The following is a 26,021-nucleotide window of genomic DNA, read 5'->3' as shown; positions in this document are numbered from 1 at the left end:
AGAAAACAACCACCAACCTAGAATTCTGTACCCTGAAAAATTATCCTTCAAACATGAAGAAGTAAAGACTCTCAGAAAAACAAAAATTGAGAAAAATTTTTTTTCCTATACAACTGCCTGGCAAGACATGTTAAAAGAAGTTCTTTAGAAAGAAGAAAAATTATACAAATCAAAAACTGGGATCAACATAAAGAAAGGAAAAGCATCAGAGAAGGAACAAGTGAAGGTGAAACAAAAACCTTTACTTTTCTTATTTGTCTGTTTGTTTGTTTGTTTGTTTGTTTGTTTTTGAAATGGAGTCTCGCTTTGTTGCCCAGGTTGGAGTGCAGTGCTCTGATCTCTGCCTCCTGGGTTCATGCTATTCTCCTACCTCAGCCTCCTGGGTAACTCGGATTACAGGGGCACACCACCGTGCCCAGCTAATTTTTGTATTTTTATTAGAGTTGGGGTTTCACCATGTTGGCCAGGCTGGTTTTGAACTCCTGACCTCAGGTGATCCACCTGCCTCGGCCTCCCAAAGTGCTGTAATTACAGGCATGAGCCACCGTGCCTGGCCTTATTTTTCTCATTCTTAATTGATCTGATAGATATCAGTCTGTTCAAGATAATGATAGCAGCAATGTATTTAATTGTATATGCTTATGTATAAGTGAAATGAATGACAGCAATGATGCCAAGGATGGAAGGGAGGAATTAAATTATTTTGTTATCTTAGGTTACTTGTACTACCCATAAGCGATACAGTGTTGTTTGGGGTTTGTTTGTGTGTGTGTGTGTTCTTTGGATTTTTTGTTTTATTTGAGATGGGGTCACTCTCAGACTGGAGTGCAGTGGCACCAACATGGCTCACTCCTGGGCTCAAGTGATTCTCCCACCTTGGCCTTCCAAAGCAATGGGAGACTAGGCATGAGCCACTGCACCCAGCTGGTATCGTTATTTGAAGTGGACTTGGATTCGTTGTAAACGTATATTGCAAACTCTAGGGCAACTTCTAAAACAGTAAAAGAATAAAACTGATATGCTTAAAAGGAGAGAAAATGGAATAATCAAATGTTCAATTAAAACACAAAAGGAAGAAAAAGAGCAGAAGACAAAATAAGAACAAAGAACCAGGACAACTAATAGGAAACAACAATAAATATGGTAATATTCATTCAACTACATCAATAATCACTTTGAATATCAATGGCCTAAATGCACCCATTTTAAAAATAATTATTATTATCATTATTTTATTATTATTTTGTGACAGGGTCTCACTCTGTCACCCAGGCTGGAGTGCAGTGGCACAATCACGGCTCACTGCAGCCTTGACCTCCAAAGCTTTAGCAGTCCTCCCACTTCTGCCTCCGGAGTACTTGGGACTGCAGGTGTGCACCACTATGCAGGGCTAATTTTTTATTTTTCATAGAGATGGGGGTCTCACTGTGGTCCCCAGGCTGGTCTCAAACCCCCAGATGCAAGTGTTCCTCCTGCCTTAGCTTCCCAAAGTGCTGGGATCATAGGTGTGAGCCACCATGCCCAGCCTAAATGCACCCACTAAAGGACAGAGATTGTCAAAGTGAATTGAAAAACAAGACCTGACTACATGTTGTCTACAAGAAACAAACTTTAAATATAAGAATCTAGATAGATTTAAAGTAAATGTATAGAGAAAGATATAACACAGTAACACTAATTAGGAAAACAAGGATAGATATATTAGTTTTGGAAAGAGTAGACTTCAGAGCAAGGAAAGTTATCATGGATAAAGAGGGCATTACACAATAATAAAGAGATAAATTCTCCAAGAAGATATAACAATCCTTAATTATGCTCCTAACAGAGCATCAAAATAGGTGAGGCAAAAAGCAACAGAACTACAAGGAAAAGTAGATGAATCCACTATTTTGGCTGGAGACTTCAATACCCTTTTATCAAAAGTGGACAGATCCAGGAGGCAGAATATAAGTTAAGAATATAGTTGAAGTCAATGACACCATCAATCAACTGGATATAATGGACATCTATAGACTACCTCATCCAACAACAGCAGAATAGACATTCTTCTCAAGGTCACATGGAAAGATCACCTGAGGTCAGGAGTTCGTGACCAACCTGGCCAATGTGGCGAAACCCCATCTCTACTAAAAATACAAAAATTAGCCTGGCATAGTGGCACATGCCTGTAATCCCAGCTACTCAGGAGGCTTGAGGCAGGAGATTGCTTGAACCCAGGAGGCAGAGGTTGCAGTGAGCCAAGACCACGCCATTGCACTCCAGCCTGGGTGACACAGCGAGTCTCTGTCTTAAAAAAAAAAAAAGAAAAGAAAAGGAAAAAATAAAGAAAGTTCACCAAGATAGCATTCTGGGACATAAAGCACATCTTAACAAATTTCAGTGAATAGAAATCACACAATGTCTGCTATCAGACCACAATAGAATTAAACTAGAAATCAACAACAGAAAGATAACTGGAAAATTCCCAAGTACTTGGAAATTAAACAATACACTTCTAAATAACACAAGAATCAGAGAAGAAATTTCAAAAGAAATTTTAAAATATTCCGAACTAAATACAAGTGAAGGTACAGCTTATCAAAATTTGTAGATGCACCAAAATAGTGCTTAGAGGGCAAATTATAGCACTGAATGCAAATATTTAAAAAGAAGAAAGCTCTCAAATCAATCATCTAAACTTCCTCCATAAGAAACTAAAAAAAAAGAGGAGCAAATGAAATCCAAAGTAAGCAGAAGACATAAACATTAGAGCAGAAATTGAGATGCAACTGACAACGGAAAATTAACAGACAAAATCAAGAAAACCTGATTTTGAAGGTTTGAAAAGCCGATATTGTGAAAGCATAAATAAAATAAAAGACAGGCAAACTAAGAATAAAAAAGAGAGGACATAAATTGTTAACATCAGAAATGAAAAAGGGAACATCACTGCAGATCTCATGGCCATTAAAAAAAAACATGAAGGAATACTATGAACAACTCTACACTCACAAATTTGATAACCTAGATGAAAGAGACATTCCTTGAAAGACACAGTCTGCTAAAATTCATGTAAGAAGAAACAAACAATCTAAAGGCTGGGCGCAGTGGCTCACACCTGTAATCCTAGCACTTTGGGAGGCCGAGGCTGGCAGATTGCCTGAGCTCACGAGTTTAAGACCAGCCTGGGCAACATGGCAAAACCCTGCCTCTACTAAAAAACAAAACAAAAAAAAATTAGCCGGGTGTGGTGCCATGTGCCTGTAATCCCAGCTACTCGGGAGGCTGAGGCAGGCGAACCGAACCGCTTGCATCCAGGAAGCAGAGGTGCAGTGAGCCAAGAATAGGCCTATACCTATTAAAGAAATTGAACAATTGAATTCACAATTAATAATCTTCCAAGACAGTAAGCACCAAGTCCAGATGAGTTCACCGAGGAATTCTAACAAGTATTTTAAAAGGAAACTTTACCCATTATTTACAATCTCTTTCAGAAGATAGAAGCAGAGGGAAAATTTCCTAACTCGTTCTATGAGGCCAGCGTCACCCTAACACCAAAACCAGACAAAGATGTTGCAAGAAAAGAAAACTACAGACCAATATCTCTCATAAACACAGATGTAAAAATGCTTTAAAAATTAGCAAATGAAATCCAACAATGTATAAATTATATACCATGACCAAGTGTAATTTATCGAAGGCATGCAAGTTGGAGTCAACATTCAAAAATCAGTTAATGTAAATGTAATGTAAAAGTAATGTAAAGTTAATGTAAAACCTATCACATCAACAGACTAAAGAAGAAAAATCACATGGTCATCTCAATAAATGCAGAAAAAGAATTTGACAAAATTCAATGCCCACTTATAGTTAAAAAAACACAAAAAACAAAAAACCACTCAGTGAACTAGGAATAGAGGAGAACTTCCTCAACTTGATAAAGAATATCTGTAAGAAACCTATAGCGAACGTCACACTTACTGGTGAGAGACTCGGAGCTTTTTTACCACTAAGATCAGGAGCAAGTCAAGGATGTTCCCTCTCACCATGCCTTTCAACACTGTACTGAAAGTCCTAGCTAATACAGCAAGACAAGAAGAGGAAATACAAGGTATACAGATGGAAAGGAATAAGTAAAACTGTCTTTGTTCACAGATGACATGATTGTCTATCTAGAAAATCAAAATGAATCAATCAAAAACTGTTGGATCTAACAAGCAATTACAGCAAGGTTGCAGGATTTAAGGTTAATGTATAAAGGTCAATTGCTTTCCTATACACCAGCAATAAACAAGTGGAATTTGAAATTAAAAACACAATATCATTTGTACCAGCACACCCAAAAGATGAAATACTTAAGAGATAAATCTAACAAAATATTTACAAGCATTATTTGAGAAAAACTACAAAATGCTGATGAAAGAAATCAAAGAACTAAATAAATGAAGAATATTCTATGTTCATAGATAGGAAGACTCAATTATTGTCAAGATGTCAGTTCTTCCCAACTGGTTCTATCTATTTCATACAATGTCCATCCCAGCAAGTTACTTTGTGTAAATCATGATACACACTGATTCTAAAATTTATATGCAGAGGCAAAAGACCCATAATAGCCAATCCAGTATTGAAGGAGAAAAACAAAGTTGGGTGACTGACACCACCCAACTTCAAGACTTACTATAAAGTTATCAAGATGATGTGGTATTGGCAAAATAATAGACAAATAGATCAATGGAACAGAATAGAGAGACCAAAAGTAGACCCACATAAGTATAACTGATGGATCTTTGGCAAAGGAGTGAAGTCAACACTATGGAGAAAAGAGAGTCTTTTCAACACATGGTGCTGGAACAACTGGACATGCACATACAACAAAGTGAATCTGGACACACACTTTACACCACCCACAAGAAGTAATACAGTGGACCACAGACCTAAACATAAGATGTGAAACTGGGAAACTCCTAGAAGAACACAGAAGAAAATTGAGATGACTAGGTTTTGCAATGGCTTTTAGATACAAGACCAAAGCCACTATTCATGAAAGAAAGAATTGATAAGCCAGGCTTCATTAAAATTAAGCATTTCTGCTGCATGAAAGACACTGTCATGAGAATGAGAAGGGAAGCTACACACTGGGAAAAAAACATTTGCAAAAGACATATCTGTTAAGGAATTGGTGTTCCAAATTTACAAAGAACTCTTAAAACTCAACAGTAAGAAAAAGAAACTGGGCTGGCATGGTGGCTCCCACCTGTAATCCCAGCACTTTGGAGGCTGAGGCGGGCAGATCACCTGAGGTCAGGGGTTCAAGACCAGCCTGGCCAACACGGTGAAACCCCATTGCTACGAAAAATACAAAATTAGCCGGCTATGGTGGCGGCTGCCTGTAATCCCAGCTACTCAGGAGGCTGAGGCAGGAGAATCACTTGAACCCAGGAGGCAGAGGTTGCAGTGAGCCGAGATTGCGTCATTGCACTCCAGCCTAGGCGACAAGAGCGAAACTCCATCTCAAAAAAAAAAAAAGAAAAAAGAAAAAAAGAAACCCGATTAAAAAATAGACAAAGACCTTAACAGACACCTCAGCAAAGAAGATACACAGATGACAAAGCATATGAAGAAAAGATGCTCCACATCATATCATCATATGTCATCAGGGAAATGCAAATAAAATCAACAACTGGATACCATTACACATCTGTTAGAATGGCCAAAATCCAGAACACTGACTGCACCAAATGCTGGCGAGGGTATGGAGCAGCAGAAGCTCTCACACACTGGTGGTGAGAATGCAAACTGGTACAACCACTTTCAAAGACTTTAGCAGTTTCTTAAAAAACTAAATATCCTCTTACCATATAATCCAGCAGTCATGATCTCTGAAATTTCTCCAAAGGAGTTGAAAACTTATGTCCACACAGAAACTTGTATACAGATGTTTATAGTAGCTTTATTCATAATGGCCAAAACCTAGAAACAACCAAATGTCCTGCAATGAGTAAAAAGATAAGCCGTGGTATTAATTCATTCGGATAATGGAATGTTATTCAGTGCTAAAAAATAAACGCGCTAACAGCAATGAAAAGGCATGGAGGAACTTACATGCATATTATTAAGTAAAAGAAACTAATCTAGGCTGGACGTGGTGGCTCAAGTCTGTAATCCCAGCACTTTGGGAGACCAAGGTAGGTAGGTGGGTGGGTCACCTGAGGTCAGGAGTTCGAGACCAGCCTGGCCAACATGGGAAAACCCCACCTGTACTAAAAATACAAAAATTAGCCTGGCATGGTAGCACATGCCTGTAATCCCATCTACCTGGGAGGTTGAGGCAGGAGAATCACTTGAACCGGGGGGGGCAGAGGTTGCAGTGAGCCTAAATAGCGCCACTGAACTTCAGCCTGGGCAACAGAACAAGACTGTCTCAAAAAAAAAAAAAAAAAAAAAAAAAAGAAAAGAAAAGAAAGAAAGAAAGAAAGAAAAGAAGCTAACCTTAAGCTACGTACTTTATGATTCCAACTATATGACATCTGGAAAAGGCAAAACTATGGAGATAGCAAAAAGACCAGTGGTTGCCAGGAGTTAGTGGGGAGGGAGGTATGAACAGGTGGAGCACAGAGGATTTTTAAGACAGTGAAACTACTCGGTATGATACTATAATAGTGACACATGTCATTAGAAAATGGACAACACCAAAAGTGAACCCTAATGTAAACTATGGACTCTGGGTGATAATGACGTACCAGTATATGGTTATCAATTGTAATGTAAGTATTAAATGCCACTCTGGTGGGGGATATTGATCGTGAAGAGGCTACGCATGTGTTGAGGCAGGAGGTATATAGGAAATTGCTGTACCTGCTGCTCAATTTTGCTGTGAACCTAAAACTGCTGTAAAAATTAGAGGTTTTTTTTTTTTTTTTTTTTTTTTTTTTTTTTTTTTAGCTTGAATCTGGGCAGCCCTCTAAACATAACTACCATTTTACAAAAAATCTAGAGGACAGAGGAATTGTAACCATATAAACAAACCACACAGGCGCATTCAGCAAAATCTATACTGTGGTTGACTCTGCAGGACAAGTGACCCAGTTTCTTCAAAACAATAATAACAAACAAGCAAACAAAAATGCAAGAAAAAAATTGACAGAGAAACCTGTAGAGAGGTCTTAAGGCACCTGTCCACCGGTTACAATACGGGAACCTCTTTTGGGTCTCAATTCAAGTACAGAAAACTAATTTTTCTTAATGTGTAGGAAAATCTTGGAAATATGAACAGTGACTGAATAGTCAATGGTATTATGGAATTACTGAATTACTGTTAAAATATTTTAAGTGGCCTAATGATCTTATGGTTAATGTTTTCTGGAGACTCTCTGTCTTATGGAAATAAAGAATAAAGGCTGGGCGTGGTGGCCTACACCTATAATCCCAGCACTTTGGGAAGCCAAGATAGGAGAATTGCTTGAGGCCAGAAGTTCAAGACCAGCCTGGGCAACATAGCAAGACTTCCTCTCTACAAAAGATTAAAAAGTTATCCGGGCATGATGGCACATGCCTACAGTCCCAATTACTTGGGAGACTGAGGTGGGAGGGTCGCTTGAGCCCAGGAGTTTGACGCTGCGGTGAGCTATGATGGCGTCACTGCGTTCCAACTGGGCATTCAAAAAACAAGTAAATAAATAGAAAATAAAATGTATGTACCTACAATGTCTGGAATTTGCTCTAGAGTAATTCAGGGTGTGAAGGGGATGATGGCGGCTATGAGCTGGTAATTAATAAAGCTAGGTAATGGGAATTCCTGGAAATGTATTCTAACATTCTTTTCACTCTCATGCAATTGAAGCATTCTACAATGGAAGGACAGAAAAAGAAAAAAGAAGAGAAAAGAAAACTCAACAAAGTCTGTGGGTCTGAGAGACGGGTCCCTCAGGAAGGATGCTGTCCAGGTGGGACTGTTGCCAAGGGAAGGTTTGGGGAAAGTTGTTTAGCTCTCTTTGCCTCTATTTTCTCATTTGTAAAATGGGGATCGGATAACAATGCATTCCTCACAGGGCTGCTGGGAATATTGAATGACTATATATATGTAAATCAGATATAACAGGACCTTGCATGTGGTTGTACGTGCCATATAACATTTGCTATTAAAGCATGTTAAGCACCCTGAAGTACCTTGTTGCATCAACCAAAATTAAATCTCTACAGCACCCCAAAGCTCACAGACATCACCTCGGCTGAGCCTCATGATAGCCTTTGGAGGTAAACCTTTTTCTTACTCTGATTAGGCAGATAGGGAAACTGAGACACAGTCCATGGACATGCAGCTGGTTAGTGGCCAAACCTGCACCAGGGTTAGGTCTCCTGACTCCATCCCAAGCCCTTTGGAGGCACCAATGCCGCCCTTTAGGGGATGAGTCAGAGGCTGAAATTAGATCTTTAGCTTTGTGTGATCAAAAACTTTATTTTGTCTCTTTGCCTGTTGTGACCAGCACCACCTCCCTGGGTAGGGGATGGTAACCAGACTCAAATGGAGCTAATGGGTGTCTCTTAGTCCCAGTCTGGGCAAGAGGATGGCACGGGGCCTAGGCAACCCTTCGCCCTTCGGTTTGGCCCCAGCCAGACCTCCCCTCTGTGGCCGAGGAGTTTGTCGCAGCTGAACACTGGGTGGGCCTGAGTGTGGGGCTGCTGGTGGGGGCTAAGGAAATAAAACAGACAAGAGTCACTCCAAGGCTGTAGCTCAGCATGGAGGTCTCCTCCAGTCTCCAGGGAGTCAAAATGCAAGCCTAGGATTTCAAAACTAGCCTCCCACAAAGGGAGAAGTCCTTGGGCTGCAACAGCCTTGTTCTCGTTTGCAATTTCCTTCCCAGGAATAGGCTTAGGGGGCTCTGGGATAGTTGAACGTAAAATAATAACAATGATGAAACCTGTGATAAATAATAACAATGATGAAACCTGTGATCTGTTGAATGCTACCCATTGCGTGATGAAGCACAGTGGATGCTTTTCTCACTCAGACATTCCTTATTCACAATATACGGTGAAGTAGGTATTTGTTTTTATTCAAACAACACAGAAGTTTAGAAAATACGTCATGAAAGTCTCCCTCCACCATCACCATCACCAGACCTGCCCCCCAGAGGTAGCCACTGTTTACAATCCTTGTGTATTCTTCCTGACACTTGTGTATATTTAATCATTATATATACACACCCACTCGTGTGTGCACATGTATACGCATACACACAGTTCGTTTGTTTTTATAAAAGTGAGATTATACCTGATTCAGCAACTTGCTTTTTCCATGTATGCATCTTTTCCCAATCCTAGGCATATAAATACATGAGACTCTAAGGAAATATGAAGTAAGCAAAGATTACAGGGTTTCTCCAAGAGAAAACTACTTATTGTTGAGAGTAGACTCTCTGGATTATCTGATCCCAGCCTTTGGGCTAATTTACTGCTCTGTAAGTTTTAAGGAACGGAGGACACACAGTGACCCTGAATTGTGGCCCGCAAATGACCTCCATCCACCCTCCTACACGGGGCAAAAGCGAGATCATTGCGACGGCTTGAAAATCCACATTCCATAACCATAAACACATATGTTCTTTGGATTCTTCTTTGAATCAGTTGTAACATCACTGGCTCACTCGTTCACAATAATAACGTGCTAATTTTTATCTATTGTAGAATCATGATTTTTAACTTGTTTTAAAACCATTTTTTAACAACAGGCATTATTTTCTCTTTGTATAGATGGTGAAATCCAGACTTTGAAAGATTGAGCAAATTGCCCACAGCAACACTGTTGGTAAATAGCAGAGTTTGGGTTCAAGCGCAGGTCTGCAATCCTGCTTGTGCAATTTCAAAAGAACAGATACTGGGTATCTTCCAGGTACTAGACCAAACATTTAGGGTATGTGAATTTGTTTAACCCTCCCCTCAATCTACGAGGTGAGTGTCAGCCCTACCCTTATAGAAAAGGCAACTGTGCTCAGAGCGGTGGAGGACTGTGCCCCAGGATGCAACAAAAGCCAGCTGCACGGCGCCAAAGCTGAAGGCCTGAGCTACGCTGTGCTGCTACCCCTTGTCCCTCCAGATTCTCTTTTCCTTCACCTGTTTGTCAGTAAACTAAAGCCACCACAGTTTGTCATTTGGATGATTATCAGTAAGATAACATTGCCCAGAAGCTTTGGTTTCTGGTTTTGAAAAGAGCCAGAGGCTGTGTATGCATTTCCCAGGGGTGCCATAACAAACTACCATGAACTGGGTGGCTTAAACAACAGACACGTGTGCGCTCAGTGTTGGAGGTTAGAAGACCAAAGTCAAGGTGTTGGCAGGGCCGTGCTCCCTGGGAAAGCTCTGACAGAGAATCCTTCCTTGCCTCTTCTGGTTTCTGGGGATTGTTGGCAATCTCTGGCATTCCTTGGTTTACAGACGCACTACTCCAGCCCTCCCTCTTCCCATGGCATATCTGCTGTGTGTCCCTGGGTGTCTCCATGTCATCCTCCTTCTGTGTCTGCTTGTCTCTGTGTTTATATTTCCCTAGTCATATTGAAGTAGGGCCCATCTAAGGACCTCATTTTCACCTGGTTAAATCTGCTAAGACTCTATATCCAAATTAGGTCACATGCCGAGGTCCCAAGTGTTAGGACTTCAGTGAATCCTTTTGGGGGTTGAGAGGGTAACACAGTTCAACCCATATCAGACAGCATATTGAAGTTTAGCCTCTACCAAGATGAGCTCTAAGCATGCCAGTCTCACAAGCAGCTCTGTGGAGAAGGGGCGCTGTAGCCTCACACATTTGGAAGATCCTTCATGTTAGAGGCCCTGGTGGTAATTCACAGGTTTCATGAGCGTGGTGACACCCTGGAAAGGACTGCAGCAAAGAAACCTGTTGACCTGAAGTTGGCATTTCCCAAACTTATTCGAGCACAGGAGCTGTGGGGGTGGTGTGGGGGTGGTGTGGGGGTGGTGTGGTGGTGGTGGCAATGGTTTTAACAGTGTTCTCTGGAACACACCTGGGGAAACTCACGTAACCAGAGCATGACTTTGGAGCCAGGAAGGCCTGGACTGGCATCGTGACTCGACTATTAACTGAATATATGACCTTGGGCAATGAATTTCCCTCTCTGAGTCTCGATTTCCTCATTTCTACAACAGGAATGAAAATTTCTAATCAATCACTGAGGGGTAAGTTCACTGCTAAAACAAATCCCAAAAACCGTAACGGCTGGGAAACACTAGGATATAAGTTCATGTTCTTGCTCAGGACAGGGCAGGGAACATGCTGTCTGGGCAGTCTTTCTCCACACAGCCATTCGAAACCCCAAGGCGACAGATGCTCTGCCATTTTAAGTTTGTAGCTTCCGAGGTCATGGCAGGTTGCCCCTGTTCCATCCAGGCAGAAGGGGTGGAGCTTGGAGACTGCTTGCTGGGAGGTTTCTAGGGGCAGGCTCCGGCATGGAGCAACCCACTCCACTGCTCACACTCCACTGAGCAGAGCCCGATCCTAGGACTGGACCTCACTGTAAGGGGGTGGGAGAATGAGCAGCTCTATCCTAGCAGGAACTCAACCACAAAGGAAGAAGAAGTACGCCCTTGCAGTGCACAGCTAGCTTTCTTCTAGTTTCTTATAGTTTATTCTACTCTGCAGGTGTGTTCTGAGGGTTAAATGAGGCTTTTGACATAGGCAGCGTCCTTAGTATCACACACGACTAAATAAATGGCCAACAGTTTGAAAATGGAAAAAGATATGAATGGGAAGCGCCTTGAGGGATGAAATAGGAGACAGGCTCTGGTGCACAGTACAAGTGTGGGCCCCCCCCTTTCTTACCCAGGCATCCTGGTGGCCCGGTCTGGTGTGTGGTAGGAAGAGGGGAGTGAAATCCTCAGGGCGTCATTCCATCCCAGCAGCTTCTTCCCCTGCTTCCTTTCCAGCCAGATGGAGAAGTTGCAGATCCAGAGTCTTGACAGCCTCACAGCTTCCAAGGCAGTGGCCCCGTGGGGTGCAGACCCCTCCTTCCTGCAGTTGCAGAGCCAGCTAAGAGGTGGGCAGCAGGCCAGGCCCCCTCAGCAGCCCCTGGAGCGCATACCAGTTGCAGATGCTCAGGAGGCTCGGGGGAAGGAACGGGTTTTCACCAGAACACCGCAGGCAGGGCCTCCCAGGAAAGGCCTCCAGATGCTGTGAAAACCTGCAGCTTGTCCTCCTCCCGGCTTCCCAGGTTACCCAGCCACAACACACAGGTGAGAACCATCTCAGGACCTCCCCACTTTTGGGCTCCCTTACCCTGACTCCTCGGTCCACAAGGGACCAAAAGGGGTCAGTAGAGCAAGGCCCCTGCCTTCAAAAGAATGCATGCTTTTTTTTTTTAACTTCATACTAATTATTGAAAAAACTGTACCTCAAATCACACCCCCAACCTCTCAGCATGAACAAGCTCCAACAGACTTCTCCCAGCAGCCCCTCCCACCTGTCTCCGCATGGAGGTTGGCTTTTCAGAGCTGCCATCAATGTGGACATACAGTCCTGCTTTCCACGCTCCTCGCCCTGCTTTGTATACACTTTCCCATGCATCTGGGTCAGCCTGGAGCTGAGTCTTTCACAGAGCAGCAAAATATACAGAAGGCATATTTTGGTTTAGAATCTTAATACCCAGAACATCTGGGTGATACTGAGACAACTGGAGCGATTCTTGCTGATGCTGCAAGTCTCCAAATACGGTCCCTTGCAGGGAGAAAATGCTGTATTTTGCATCTGTACCTACGCACATGGGTTTTCTCAAGCATAGTGGACTTTGGAGTGTGACAGTTAGTGATTTCTCCCCGGGAAGTGGCATGACCTGTAGGAGTTACTGTTGGCTGCAGCTGCTGGTGCAGCCCGAATTATTTATTGGTTTTGATTCGTGCGCCGTTCCCTGTGTAAATTAAAATGTGACATTATTACACCCTCTGACAGCCCATCGGCGACCTTTAGCACTCTCCCCCCCCCCCGCAGCCATTATTCAGCATAATTTGACTGATTTCAGGCGAGTTGGGAGGGTGGGAAGGGATGGGTGGGGGCCGGGGAAGGCAGAGTCCAAATTAGAAACAGATTTAAAGAACATTTGCAGGGAATTAGGCAGTGGGCCAGGCGCGCTTGCTGCCAGCATGTGTAACCCCTCTTTAGGGACTGTCAGCTCCTCCCAGGTTTCCACAGCGGATGTTTCCCGGCCGGAGCGCAGCTGGGTTTCAGTTGTCAAACCCACAGCCAAGACATCTGAGAAGCGGGTGGAGCATCCATGTGCACGCATGTGTCTGCACCCGGCCACATGCACACACACTCGACCCTGAGGACACTCCCAGCACAACTCCACACATCCACACCTACGACAGCACACTCAGGACATAGACGGATACAGGTGCACACAGAGAGAATCAGGACAGACACACTTACGCAGGTGCACACGCAGACTCCACTTGTGCCCTGCTGACACTTTCTAAGAGGGATTCCAGAGCAGATTTCCTAATCCATCCTCCCTCCCTCCACCTCAAGTCGGGCTGTGTGTGACTTGGGTTAGCCCCTCGACCTCTCTGAACCTCTGTGTCCTTAAATGTAAGAGTGAATTATGGCAGCTGTGATGGTCAAAATGGGATAATGAAGGAACATGGTGTACACTCTGCAGCTTTGTTCGGATATGGGAAAGGGCAAGCAGGATGGTGGCCATGATCATGAGGAAGACAGTGGCGGTGATGGTGAGGAAGACAGCAAACCTTTGGCTCGTGGCCTTTCTGGAGGGGACATAAAGCACTTTGCAGTCGTGCTGCTTACTTTGATGAAAAGAATGAGGGGCACCCATATGGGGAGAGCAGGGCAGAGAAGGAGCAAGGCACCCTTTCCCCAGGGCCCCTGTGGTGGGGAGGGAGACAGCAGTCAGCACCAGCCTGCACAGCCCTGGGCGACTTGCTGCGCAGGAAGCCTGACCCTGAGGCCTGGTCACTGGCCACCCAATACAGGTGCGTACCTCAGAGTGACCAGTGCCAGAAGCCAGATGGATTGGGGGTGGAGGGCTGGGGGAAAGACATGAGGCAGGAAGCAGTTAGGCACCAAAGTAGGAGTTTCTAGACCTTTGGTCAACAAATATTTAAGGAGCACCTACTTGCGCTAAGTGCTGGAAATGCAGTGATGCGTAAAACACAGAGCCCGCTTTGTGGAACTTAACATCAAGAGAGAACAACTGACATGCAAACAGGCAATGCTAGTGTCGTGGGATGTGTGCTCCCCAGGAAATGGGCTAGGCGTGTGGCACTTGGGGCACAGAGGGACCATCTAATTCAGACAGGAAAAGAGGAGGCTTCTGGAGGAAGTGGACAAGAACCCAGGCTGTACAGGGAGGGACCTTCCAGGAGCTCAGGAGAGCTGCCAGGTAAAGAGTAAGTGGCGGTGAAGGAGAGAGATGAGGCTTAAGAGGTAAACAAGGGTCAGGTCATCCTGGCAGCCCCTCTCTGCTGGCTCATTCACTCTCACTTACATCTTCCATTCTGCAAATGGTGTGAGCAACCATTTCATAGGTCCTGTGCTGGGTGCAGAGACTGCAACGGTGAGCAAAGCAGACACGGGTGGGTTGAACGAAGGTTGTAACTGGGAATGGAGAGCAACTGGTAGATTTGAGAGATCACAAATCAACTGTATTTGGACGATGGTGGTGAGAGAGAAGAAATGATTTCAGATGATTCTCAGGTTTCTAGCTGGGTGCCTGGGTGGAGAAGGTGTCCCTCCCTGAGGGGGAAACACAGAAATGGCAGCAGATCGAAGGACGTGGGGGAAATGTTGACAATGATGAGTCTGCATTGGTCTTGCTTGTTTGCAGGGCTGCGATAGGGGCTAGGTGGAAGCTGACAGCCATCCGGATGACAGCAGACCCCCAGATGAAGATACAGAGAGCAGTGGCAAGAAGGTGGCAAGAGATTGGCTGCCCGAATCCCAGTTAAAAGGAGCAGGGTTTAGGACAGGGTTCCAGCCTGAGCTGGGGAACAAGAGTGCTAAAGGCAAAAGGCCAGCTCATTCCAGGTGTTTCGGGTTACCAGGACTGTGACAGGTAAACCATGTCAGCCCCTTCTTGCTGGTGGACCGGTCAGGCCCAGCTGCAGGAACCCTCTGTCTGGATGAAGCTTGCACAGCTGAAAGTCACCAGCATCTACATGGTGTAGTCTTCTGTACATTAGGCCCCTGCCTACCACCACCACTAGATCCCACACAGCACTTGGCACAGGGCTGGTCAGATAGTAAGTGCTCAATTAATACTCTCCTGGGAGCGGATAGACTTTCAGCCAAAAGCAGGAGACTCCAGTGATGAATGCGGCATTAGACCCTTACTGGGCCCTCACTGAGTTGCCTTTGAATTGAATTGGAGCTGCTGGTCTCCTTTAACCACATTAGGAGAAAGCCCCATTTACTAAATACCCTCTCCCTGTCCACCCTCCACAAAGACGGCAGTTTCAGTGACAACCTTTAGTCTCCGGCGTTCAGGTCAGAGACTCAAGCTTACACCCTTTGAAACCCCAGACATTCGACCTACAACTAGATTCCCTAAAGTACTGCCCTGTCGATGAAGTCCAGGCTGACTGCTTAACGTAAATACCCACAATCAGGCTGAAATTGAAGTCCGGGAACACATGAGAACAGACAACCAACCAGAGGTGGAAAGAAAGCATTTTCTCTGCTCACGCGGACCCCCTTGGGAGGGGTCTCATTTGAACAGGGAGGTTTCAAAAGTGTATACCAAAGAAAGGCTATTTAATCAGTGAGTAGGACAACGTGGAAGACAAAACTAGAGGGACTGGGTCATGAATTTTGGACGCTCATAACATGGGCAAGATCTCATAAAACAGGACAGAAAGGCTATGGGTGGCCAGCTGCAGGACTGCCCTACTCAGAAGAACGGTCTCCTCCCCTGCCCTTCACGGTGGGTGACCTGCACTGGCACCTCAGAGCCGCCACCCCTGCAATTCACTATGGCACAGGGCACAGCACCAGGGCTCCTCCTTCAATCCCAGGGCCGTCCTTATCCAGCAAGGCTCAGCTGGGCTGGTCTTCTAAGGCTGGAGACCAGGTAGCTGAGAGGGAAGTGACTTGCCCCAGATCTCCAGTTTAATGGTGGCAAAGCGGAGATAAGAACCCTGGTCTCTGAGTCCAGTTCTGATGCTGCTCCCCACTTGTGCTGTGAAGAGGACTGCCAGCAAATTCAAGCTCATCCGTCTATGTTTCTCTCCAAACAGAAAATCGTTTATTCCTTGTCATCAATCTCTATCACTCTCCAAGCAGTTGATCTATCTTGAGTCATGATTAGGATGTATTTTGTGTATACAGAAAGAATATTAGAGAAACGACAATAGACAGAGGCGTGGATTCGGTGGTATCAATACATCGCACTGTGGTTAACCGCAGGTGAAATTTTGGCCTCGTTCAATTTATTTTAAGATAAAAACTACTTCTGTACACCAGGCGCGGTGGCTCGCACCTGTAATCCCGACACTCTGGGAGGCCAAGGCAGGTGAATCCTTTGAGGTCAAGAGTCCAAGACCCGCCTGACTGACATGGTGAAACCTCGTCTCTACTAAAAATACAAAAAAATTTAGCCAGGCGTGGTTGTGCATGCCTGTAGTCACAGTTACTCGGGAGGCTGAGGCAGAAGAATCGCTTGAACCTGGGAGGCAGAAGTTACAGTGAGCTGAGATTACACCATCGCAGTCCAGCCTGGTCAACAGAGCAAAATTCTGTCTCCAAAAAAAAAAAAAAAAAAAAAAAAAAAATATATATATATATATATACACACACACACACATATAATTTTTGTAATGCATACCCTATTAAATGTATCACTGATTATTTGATTTTTAAAAATACAAAAATATTTAAGTATCACATCATTGGAGTCAGAAATAGATTTGCATTAAAATATTCAACTTAATATTTTCCATTTCAAAAACAATAAAGTAAATGGAAAAAGTATCTTAAAAAGAATTACAAAAATATATCTTTATCTCTTTTCAGATGCTGGATCTGGGACAGCTCCACTGGAACCTGAGATGCCCTGAGGGTGTCCCAGTGATATAAAATATGAGGAAAGCAGAAACAACTAAGAACCAGACTCTGAATGTGGCAGATTCTAGAACTGAAGTGAGCAGCCAGGACCTGCCTGACACGCCCACTGGGAGTGCGGTGCTGGCAGCCTGAGAATACAGCCCAGCCGCCACGCCGCCGGGATGGGAGTGGGCCCGGCGGACTTCCTGCCTTTTGGTCAGACAGACTGCCTTCCTGAATTACGAGGTCCAGGAAGTGTGGCGACGGGGTGGGGGCGGGTGGAGAGGTTGCACGTGTCACTTACCAACCCCATACGGCCCTCTTCCTGACTGTGGCCTCCCTTCCTCGCTTACAGACCAGTTACTTAATCTGCCACATGACGAGATGGTATCTGGGATCTCTAACGGCTCTGAAATCCCACAATTCTATGACTGGTCTTAGATACAAGACCGGTACGAGATAGGCAAACCCTGGCTCCGCCCGCAGTTTGCTCCATGTGATACACTGTTCACACCGAGTGCTAGCAGCAGGGAAGAAGCGGTAACTGCTCTGTGCTCAGCACTGAGCCCGCACTCAGCAAGGTGATGTGTGTTACTAGGCATCGTCACATTTCGTGCCCATGTGGGTGTTCCTAGCACCAGTCAGAAGACAGAGCTTAAACAGTTGGAGTAAGTTGCCCAAAGGCCAGCCCCAGTTTCCCTGAATCTCATCATGCTGGACACTGAACTATTTCTGGAGGTTTAAGGCTGAGAAAATCTAAGTCTGCATCCTCTCCCACTCCTCCTTACACTGGTATCCCTGGGAGAAACCTCGACATTACTCCCAACTTCGCTTCTCCCCAGGAGCAGGATGATTTGTCTGACTCATGAGTTTGGGAGAAAACCTGCACCTGTGGGGCTCGATCCCTCTGCCTCTTGGAGCAGAAGGCAGCCTTCTGTGCTGGGCTCCAGCCTGGGGGGGGGTTGGCAGCTGACCAGCTGCGCCAGGCCCTAGCAGGTAATAAAGGCTGTCTGTCCCAGGCGTGATGTATTAGCACAGCCTGCCTGGCCATACCTGAAGCCGCATCTTCCTCCAATTTGCTGAGAAAGGAAACACTTTCTCTCAGTTGGTTCTGGACTCTGAAAGAAGAAAGGGTGTTGTTGTTCATCGGGCTTCCTAGAGCCCCACCACAGGGACACCTGGTGCAGCCCTGAAGGGAGGAGATGTCAGCAGGTTTAGGGATGGAGACATTTCAGAGCCAGAAGAGAACTTCTAGCAACCCAGCAGAAATATAATGAAGTCACATAGGTGACTGTCAATTCCCTAGTAACATCAACAAATCAAAAGAAGCAGGGAAAATTAATTATAATAATACATTTTACTTAGTTCAATCAAGCAGATGATCATTTCAATATGTGCTCGGAGTGCACGTGTGGCTAATGGCTTCTGTCATGGACAGTACAGCCTTAGGGCCTCCTATGCCTGAGGGGATCTGCTCCCTTTGACAATGTCCCAGTGCAAAGACTTCCAGCTGTGAAGACGCCTCAACCTTCTGAATCACTCCATTTACGTGGTGGGCATTTCTGGTTGTTAGAAACACCTCATCTTCCATTGGCCCCCATCCCCCACTCAACTTGCTTCTGTCTCTCTTAGAGACAGCCAGAGTGGAACACATTCTAGAAAGGTCCTCAGTCTTTCTGGAAATGCCTGTCTCCTGTCTTTCACCGGCTGCTGCCTCCCTGAGTAGTTGCCCAACATTGGTATTTTTTGGTGGGACAAAGCTTTGGTGTTTTTCTCACTTGAGAATATTATATTTGTAACTGTTGTGGACACCTGTTGTTTTTGACGACTCAGCATCCTGTCTTCCTAATTTAGAAGAATTCCAAAATAGGTGAGAAGTACGACCCCGCCTCTGACCCCGCCTCTGGCCCCGCCTCTGGCCCCGCCTCCTGTCACAGAGGTGGAAGGGTCGCAGACCTTCACTTTCCACACCTCAAGGCGCTCAGTCAGTCACCCGTTCATGCCTGAGATTGTGAATCCAATAGGAAAGTACAAGGACATGGAGATTGTCAGAGCTGATGTATGATGGTGGCAGCAGAGTCAAGAGTCCAGCAGAGAGGCAGCAAGCATCCCAGGGATCCCATGATTGAGAACCAGCTTCTGTGGTTTAGCAGCAAGGCACCAACTGGTATGAGAAGCACAGACAGATGGTGCCCTGGGAACACTGGCTGTCACATGCTGGAGGAGGTCCGTCAGCAATCACCTTCCCTCTATGGGCCTCTATTGGAGAGAAGGCATCAAGATTATTCCGGCTATGATTCCTGAGCTTTTAATATATTCGTTCTGATGATTAAGAAATATATCTGGGCCGGGCGCGGTGGCTCAAGCCTGTAATCCCAGCACTTTGGGAGGCCGAGACGGGCGGATCACGAGGTCAGGAGATCGAGACCATCCTGGCTGACACGGTGAAACCCCGTCTCTACTTTAAAAATACAAAAAAAAAAAAAAACTAGCCGGGCGAGGTGGCGGCGCCTGTAGTCCCAGCTACTCGGGAGGCTGAGGCAGGAGAATGGCGTGAACCCGGGAGGCGGAGCTTGCAGTGAGCTGAGATCCGGCCACTGCACTCCAGCCTGGGCGGCAGAGCGAGACTCCGTCTCAAAAAAAAAAAAAAAAAAAAAAAAAAGAAATATATCTGTCGGGCGTGATGGCTCACACCTGTAATCCTACCACTTTGGGAGGCCGAGGCGGGTGGATCATGAGGTCAGGAGTTCAAGACCAGCCTGACCAACATGGTGAAACCCCATCTCTAATAAAAATACAAAAATTAGCTGGGTGTTATGGTGTGTGTTGTAATCCCAGCTGCTCAAGAGGCTGAGGCAGGAGAATTGCTTGAACCTGGGAGGCGGAGGTTGCAGTGAGCTGAGATCGCACCACTGCACTCCGGCCTGGGTGACAGAGCGAGACTCTGTCTCAAAGAAAAACAGAGATATATCTGAATGTGACACGGAAAGAGGCTCAGAATATCAGACAGACGTTTTACTGTAGATCTTGAAAACAGCTCTCCAAAACTAACTCCAGATCCACCCTGGGGTTCTCAACGCCACATGGTTTTCTAAAATTGAGACCAAGACTAAGATGAAGACCTATGCCTCCCCCTGATGCTGCCAGGACTACTGTCCCCATGGCTACCTTGAGACACAGCCTGAAGCCCTGGGTGTTTGTAGCGGCAGAGTACCGCAGAGGACTAGGAGTCAACAGTCTGGACCCTCATCCCAGCTGGGCCTCCTGCTGTTGGAGAGCCCTGGACAAAGCGTTTTCATTTGCTGGGTCTTAGTTCTCCACATGGACAACAACTCACTGTATGAGTTTTAAGGTTCTTTTCAGTTCTGACTTTCTGTGACTCTGAATCCAGTAGGAGCTATTATTTCCTTGATTCCTGCTTACTGTTTTCTTCCCTTCTTCTCTGGCTTCTGTATTAAAACATTATATGTTTATGAATGGATAATCAAAATGCGGTGTATCCATATCATGGGATATTATACAGCCATGAAAGGGAATGAAGTAGTGATGCATGCTACAACATGGATGAACCTTAAAAATACTAGGCTAAGTGAAAGAAGCCAGTCTCCAAAGATCGCATGTGGTATGATTTCATTGACATGAAATGCTCAGAATAGGCAGATTTATAGTGACAGAAAGTACATTAGTGGCTGCCTAGGGCTAGGAAGAAATGGGGAGTGACTGTCAATGAGTACAGGATTTCTTTTGGGAGTTATGAAAATGTTCAAAAATGGATTGCAGTGATGGCTGTACAACTATGTGAATATATGAAAAACCTTTGAATTATACATTTGAAATTGGTGAATTGTATGGTATGTGAATTGCATCTGAATAAAGCTATTTAAAAAACAGGGGAGAAGTTTAGGAGAAATCCAACATATTTTAAAGCTCTGCTCATGGCATTGGAGGTTAGCCTTGAAAATTAAATCCACTCACAGTCCAACAATTCTATATTGTTTGGGTTTTTAAATTTTTCCCCGGTCAGTTAACCATTATTAAGTTGATTCGTTTGAATGTAACGACTTTAAAATCACCCCTTCTTAGAAGGTCTAATTAGCAGTCTAATGGGATCAGAAAAAGGAAAAATGGGATCTGACAAGTTTCCATGCTTGATTTCAGAGTTCATTCAGGTAGTGTCTCTTTTCTCTAGACTCTTTTGTTAGATTCTAATGGAAATCCTATCTGAAGAATTATTACAGAACAGTGCAGCTCATACTTTAATGCGCACTCAAATAACGTGGAGATCTTGTTAAAATACAGATTCTAATTTAGGAGATCTAGGGTGGGGCCTTGGAGTCTTGAACTTCTGACAAGCTCCCCATTGATGCTGATGCTGCTGGCCCATGGACCACACTGCAAGCTGCCAGGCTGCAGAACACTGTTTAATATGACTACCGAGCACTTGCAGTGTGGCTAGTCTGAGTAGGGACGTAATGTAGGTGAATGAATGAGATAATATAAGTGATGTCAGTCTAAAATATATACTAGTTTTCAAAGACTTAGTACAAAAAAAGAATATGAAATAATTTTTATGTTAGTTGCACATTGGCATAATAATATACTGTGCTGGGCATGGTGGCTCGTGCCTGTAATCCCAGAACTTTGGGTGGCCCAGGCAGGTGGATCACTTGAGACCAGGAGTTAGAGACCAGCCTGGCCAACATGGCAAAACCCCGTCTCTACTAAAAATGCAAAAATTAGCTGGGCATGGTGGTGCACGCCTGTAATGTCAGCTACTCAGATGACTGAGGCACGAGAATCACTTGAATCCAGGAGGTGGAGATTGCAGTGAGCTGAGATCGTGCCACTGCACTCAAGCCTGGGCAAGAGAGCAAGACTTTGCCTCAACAATAATAATAATAATATTCTGGACACATTTGATTAAATAAAATGTGTTATTTTTTACATTTCAAGTTTTATTTGTAAAAAAGACTGGGAGCATCCCTCTCTCAATTATTCAACTCCCCTTTTTCCTTAATAATAGATTTCCAGCTGGGCATATGGTAGCCACATGGAATAAAGACTGCATTCTCCAGCTTCCCTTGCAGCTAGGTGAGACCTTGTGATATAGTTTGGACATTTACCCCAGCCCAAATCTCCTGTTGAATTGTAATCCCCACTGCTGAAAATGAGGCCTGGTGGAAGGTGTTTGGCTCATAGGGGAAGATCCCTCATGGCTTTTGGTGCTGTCTCCATGATAGTGAGTTCTCACAAAATCTGGTCATTTAAAATCATGTGACCCCCTCCCCCCGCCCACTCTCTCTCTCTCTTGCTCCTGTTTTCTCCATGTGAAGTGCCTGCTCCAGCTTTGCCTTCTGCCATGACTGTAAGGTTCCTGAGGACTCCCCAGAAGCAGGTGCTACTATACTTCTTGTATAGCCTGCAGAACCATGAGCCAACACAACCTCTTTCTTTATTATAAATTACCCAGTCTTGCATATTTCTTTACAGCAATGCAAGAACAGCCTAACACGCTGTGTGACTAAACACTGCGTGAAATGTAGGGAGACAGTTGTGCAGCTTCCAAGAACCTTCCTTAAGAGATTATGTCAGTTCACCCCTTGCCTTCCTCTTTTTCATTCCTTCCTCCATCCTGCTGTCTAGAATGAAGAGATGTTGCCATTTTGGACCATGAGGTCAAGGCCATGAGTGGACCAACAGGATGTAAATGTCATGAGGGCAGGGATTTTTGTCTTTTCCCCACTCCCCAACTGCTGTTATCCCAATGCCTAGTTGGTGCTAAATAAATATTTGCTAAGTGAATGAATGAATGAGCAAGCCTGGGTCTCCGATACCGGGGAGGCAATGTCAGCCCCAGACCACCCACCTGGACTTTTACATGAGTCAGAACCAAACTTCTACCTCGTTTATACCAAGCCTAATCCTATCAATACAATTTTTTAAAGTCCTATAATTGTTTTAGGCCATATAAAGTTTACCTAAAATGTTAAGCTAAACCTCGGTAAATTGAATTACATTTCTAGTGCATTGTGATATTCATTTATTAAAGTTGTGGATTATTTTACAAAGCCAAAATCCATCAACTTGTATGTTTGATAAGTTGAAGTTTTAGTAATTCGGGTTTCTAAAACCAAAATATGCCTCCAACAGTACTTTCTTACTAACAATGCAAAACACTGTACAAATTTAATCCAGAAATGATTTTCTTAACAGCCCTAGAACGTAATGTAAGTGAGTTAGTATCAAAGGCAGCATCTTATAAGATAGAGATGAGCTAGTTTCCTTCCCCAACTAAGGGGAAATTTTCCATTTCATTCTGTGTCCATTACACTTCACTGCTCTTAAACTGAATAGGAATTTTGTATCAGAGAGGTTAGGAGTAGCAGACTTTAAGCAAAAACAAGTGTCTTCTTCTACTTTTTAAGAAAAACATTTCATTTCATTTGCTCAAGTTTTCAGCCCTGCTGACCTCTGAGAAGAATTGCACCTTTATGCATTGCTTTTCTAAAGAAAAAAAAAAAAAAAGCTTTGGAAAAAAAAGGACTTGATTAATTAACTTTGGAATGCAAACAGGTGGGGGTAAAAGTCCAGTCAACACTGTGCAGAGCACCGTGTCCTCGTCTCCTATTCTCAGGAGAACAAGAGGAGCCGGTAGGATTTCAGTGAACCCGGACAGGGCAGCCTGGACTACTGGCAGGGCTGGGGGTGGGGGTGGAGAGAGGCAAACGGAGAGACCCGGATGGACCAACCCTAGGTGTTTGCACTTGAGACCTTTTCAAGGGCAATGAGAGTTATCATCACCTGTCACAGGAGGACAAAAAGGACACCAATGTGATTTTTCACCCTTCCTGTAGCCTGGAGGCCTTATTCTTCATTCCAAACTCACTGGGCTGAGGGCTTTGAAGTCGCAGAGGCCAAAAATCAGCTGTGGGTCTGTTTGTTTCATGAGTGGCCCCACACTGACACGCCAGCGAATGCCAGCTTCCACTGGAGGGTCCTGGGGCTGCAAGGCTCTGTTCTGTGACACAAGAGGAAATCCAGAAGAGGCCACTTGACTCCAATACAGCATCCTTACTTGCCATGCCATTACCCTTCCAGGCTGGAAGCCTCATGTGTGCCATGAGTCCATTGCCTGGGTATTTATGATCAAGGAAGCTCTTTATAAGAAGGCATCTGAAACCTAAGTTTCCTTTCAGTTGAAAAAAAAAAAAAACTTTTCTCAAAGTATACCATTGGTGCAGATTTTCAGAGCTGAATTCCAAACAGAACTGAGTAACATGCCTCTAAACAACGTGTTTAAAAACTCTGGGGTCACGAGATACATTGAATGACTGATTTGTGATATCTTGGAGAAGATGGAAATTCTGGCAGGGAGACAAGACATAACTGGCATTAAAGTGCAAGAGATAAGAATGTATATAGTGAGATCCATCTGCGAGGCTAAAAAACATGTGCCAAGCAAAGAATGCCAAAGGATGACGCTGGAAAGACCAGTGGATAAGGCTCTGGCCATGAAACTGGACATTGGCCCACTGCGAGTGGGGAGCCATTGATGATTATAAAGGCTGAGCAGGACAGGACCAGATTTGTTTCTTGAAACATAAATCAAATGGCAAAGTGGATAAATGGATGGCATAGAGAGCCAGAAGAAGCAGCTACTGCAAGCCCACAGATGCAAAACTCAGAGCAGGCAGGATCATGGAGCTGCTCGGCTGCTTTGATGGTTGCTGGTCCTGAGGTGGAGGGAGAAATCCCGATGCAGAGGACGTCAGGTTTCTGGCTTGAGACCTTGGGAGATGGAGAAGAAAGAGCAGTTTGAGAGGTGGAGGGTGGAGATGAAGAGGTCATTTTGGACAGTGTGTTTAGGTGCCTACAAGAGCGGCAATGGAGGAGACACTTCTGCAAGACTGCTTGTGTTTATAGGAGCCTCCTTTTTCCAGATTAAGGGATATCTTTCCACTTATTCCCACAGTATCTTCATATGTCACAGGGCAAGGGGATGCTGAGGCCCAACCTGGAACTTGACCCTCAGCACAAGTGGCTTTCAGTAGTAACAATGCATTCTTCCAGGTAGCAATTCCCACCATCTCATCAGCACCTACTATGTGCCCAGCCCTGGTGCCCAAGCTTTCCACTCTCTGTTTATCCTATAACAGCCCTTTGAGTGAGGTATCACCGCATATTTCAAATGGGCAAACTGAGAGCTAAGACTGAAAGAGCCAGTTACATGCCCAAGTTTTCACAGCTAGAAAGTAGCAGAATTGGTGCTCAAACCAGGCCTACGCATTCCCTTCTATGAGACTGCACTCACCACATTATATCACTGCAGGCAAAGGTCAGAATTGAAGCCTAACCAGTTCTATAATGGTATTATTTGCAAAACTCATTCATTCATTCATTGAATTAACACTGAACTCCTATTAATATACAAGAACTAGAAGGGTATATGCACTAATATATATACAAAATATAAATGTGGTCAACCTGACATGGGTGTTGGGGTAGAGATAATGCTTGTGGTTGCATAAGCAAAAATAACAGTTTTGGCCTTCAAGGAGTTCTAAAGCAGTGGTCAGCAAACAAAGACCTGGGGGCCAATTCTGGCTCATTACCTGTTTCTGTGAATAAAGTTTTATTGGAATCACAGCCATGTTCATTCATTTACATATCGTCTATGGCCACTTCTGTACCACAATGGCAAAGCTGAGTAGATGCCACAGAGATCATAATGTCCCACAGAGCTTAAAATATTTATCTATCCCTTTATTTTAAAAACTGCCGATTCCAGGTCTAGAGTCAGAACCACAGAGGCCATGGAGTACAATAAAATGTAGATTATTAAAAAGGCACAAATAAAGAGCTGTGACCAAGTCGAGGAGAGCGACTAAAGCCGCAGGCAGGATGCACTCAGGAGGAGGTCTTCCAACTGGGCTTTGACAAATGAATGGGATGTTAGCAGCAGACTCCAGTCCGGAGCGCATCC

General features: G+C 44.5%; 2 long non-coding RNA genes across 4 annotated transcripts in view; one reads left to right on the top strand and one right to left on the bottom strand.

The window, feature by feature from the left end:
• The window catches only part of LOC126948006 (uncharacterized), a 20,339-nt gene extending 7,591 nt beyond the window's left edge, over window positions 1–12,748 (bottom strand). The window contains exons 1-3 of one of the 3 annotated variants that reach the window (XR_007723301.1): window positions 12,450–12,748; window positions 11,813–12,001; window positions 5,838–5,952 (exon numbers count right to left, since the gene is read on the bottom strand). This is a non-coding gene — a long non-coding RNA (uncharacterized LOC126948006). Of the gene's footprint in view, window positions 1–5,837; window positions 5,972–11,812 lie in introns of all 3 variants that reach the window. The other 2 variants (XR_007723302.1, XR_007723300.1) reach the window with 2 other exon arrangements.
• Window positions 9,983–19,596, top strand: LOC126948016 (uncharacterized). The gene is made up of 4 exons (XR_007723313.1): window positions 9,983–10,144; window positions 11,917–12,222; window positions 17,009–17,134; window positions 18,976–19,596. It is a non-coding gene; the product is annotated as an uncharacterized LOC126948016 (long non-coding RNA).
• The last annotated feature ends 6,425 nt before the right edge of the window (window positions 19,597–26,021 follow it).

The sequence above is a fragment of the Macaca thibetana genome, chromosome 2 (genome assembly GCF_024542745.1).
Source record: "Macaca thibetana thibetana isolate TM-01 chromosome 2, ASM2454274v1, whole genome shotgun sequence".
In the NCBI taxonomy this organism is placed as follows: Eukaryota; Metazoa; Chordata; class Mammalia; order Primates; family Cercopithecidae; genus Macaca; species Macaca thibetana.
Note: the sequence above shows the minus strand (reverse complement) of the source record. Positions and strands in the feature narration are given on the sequence as shown.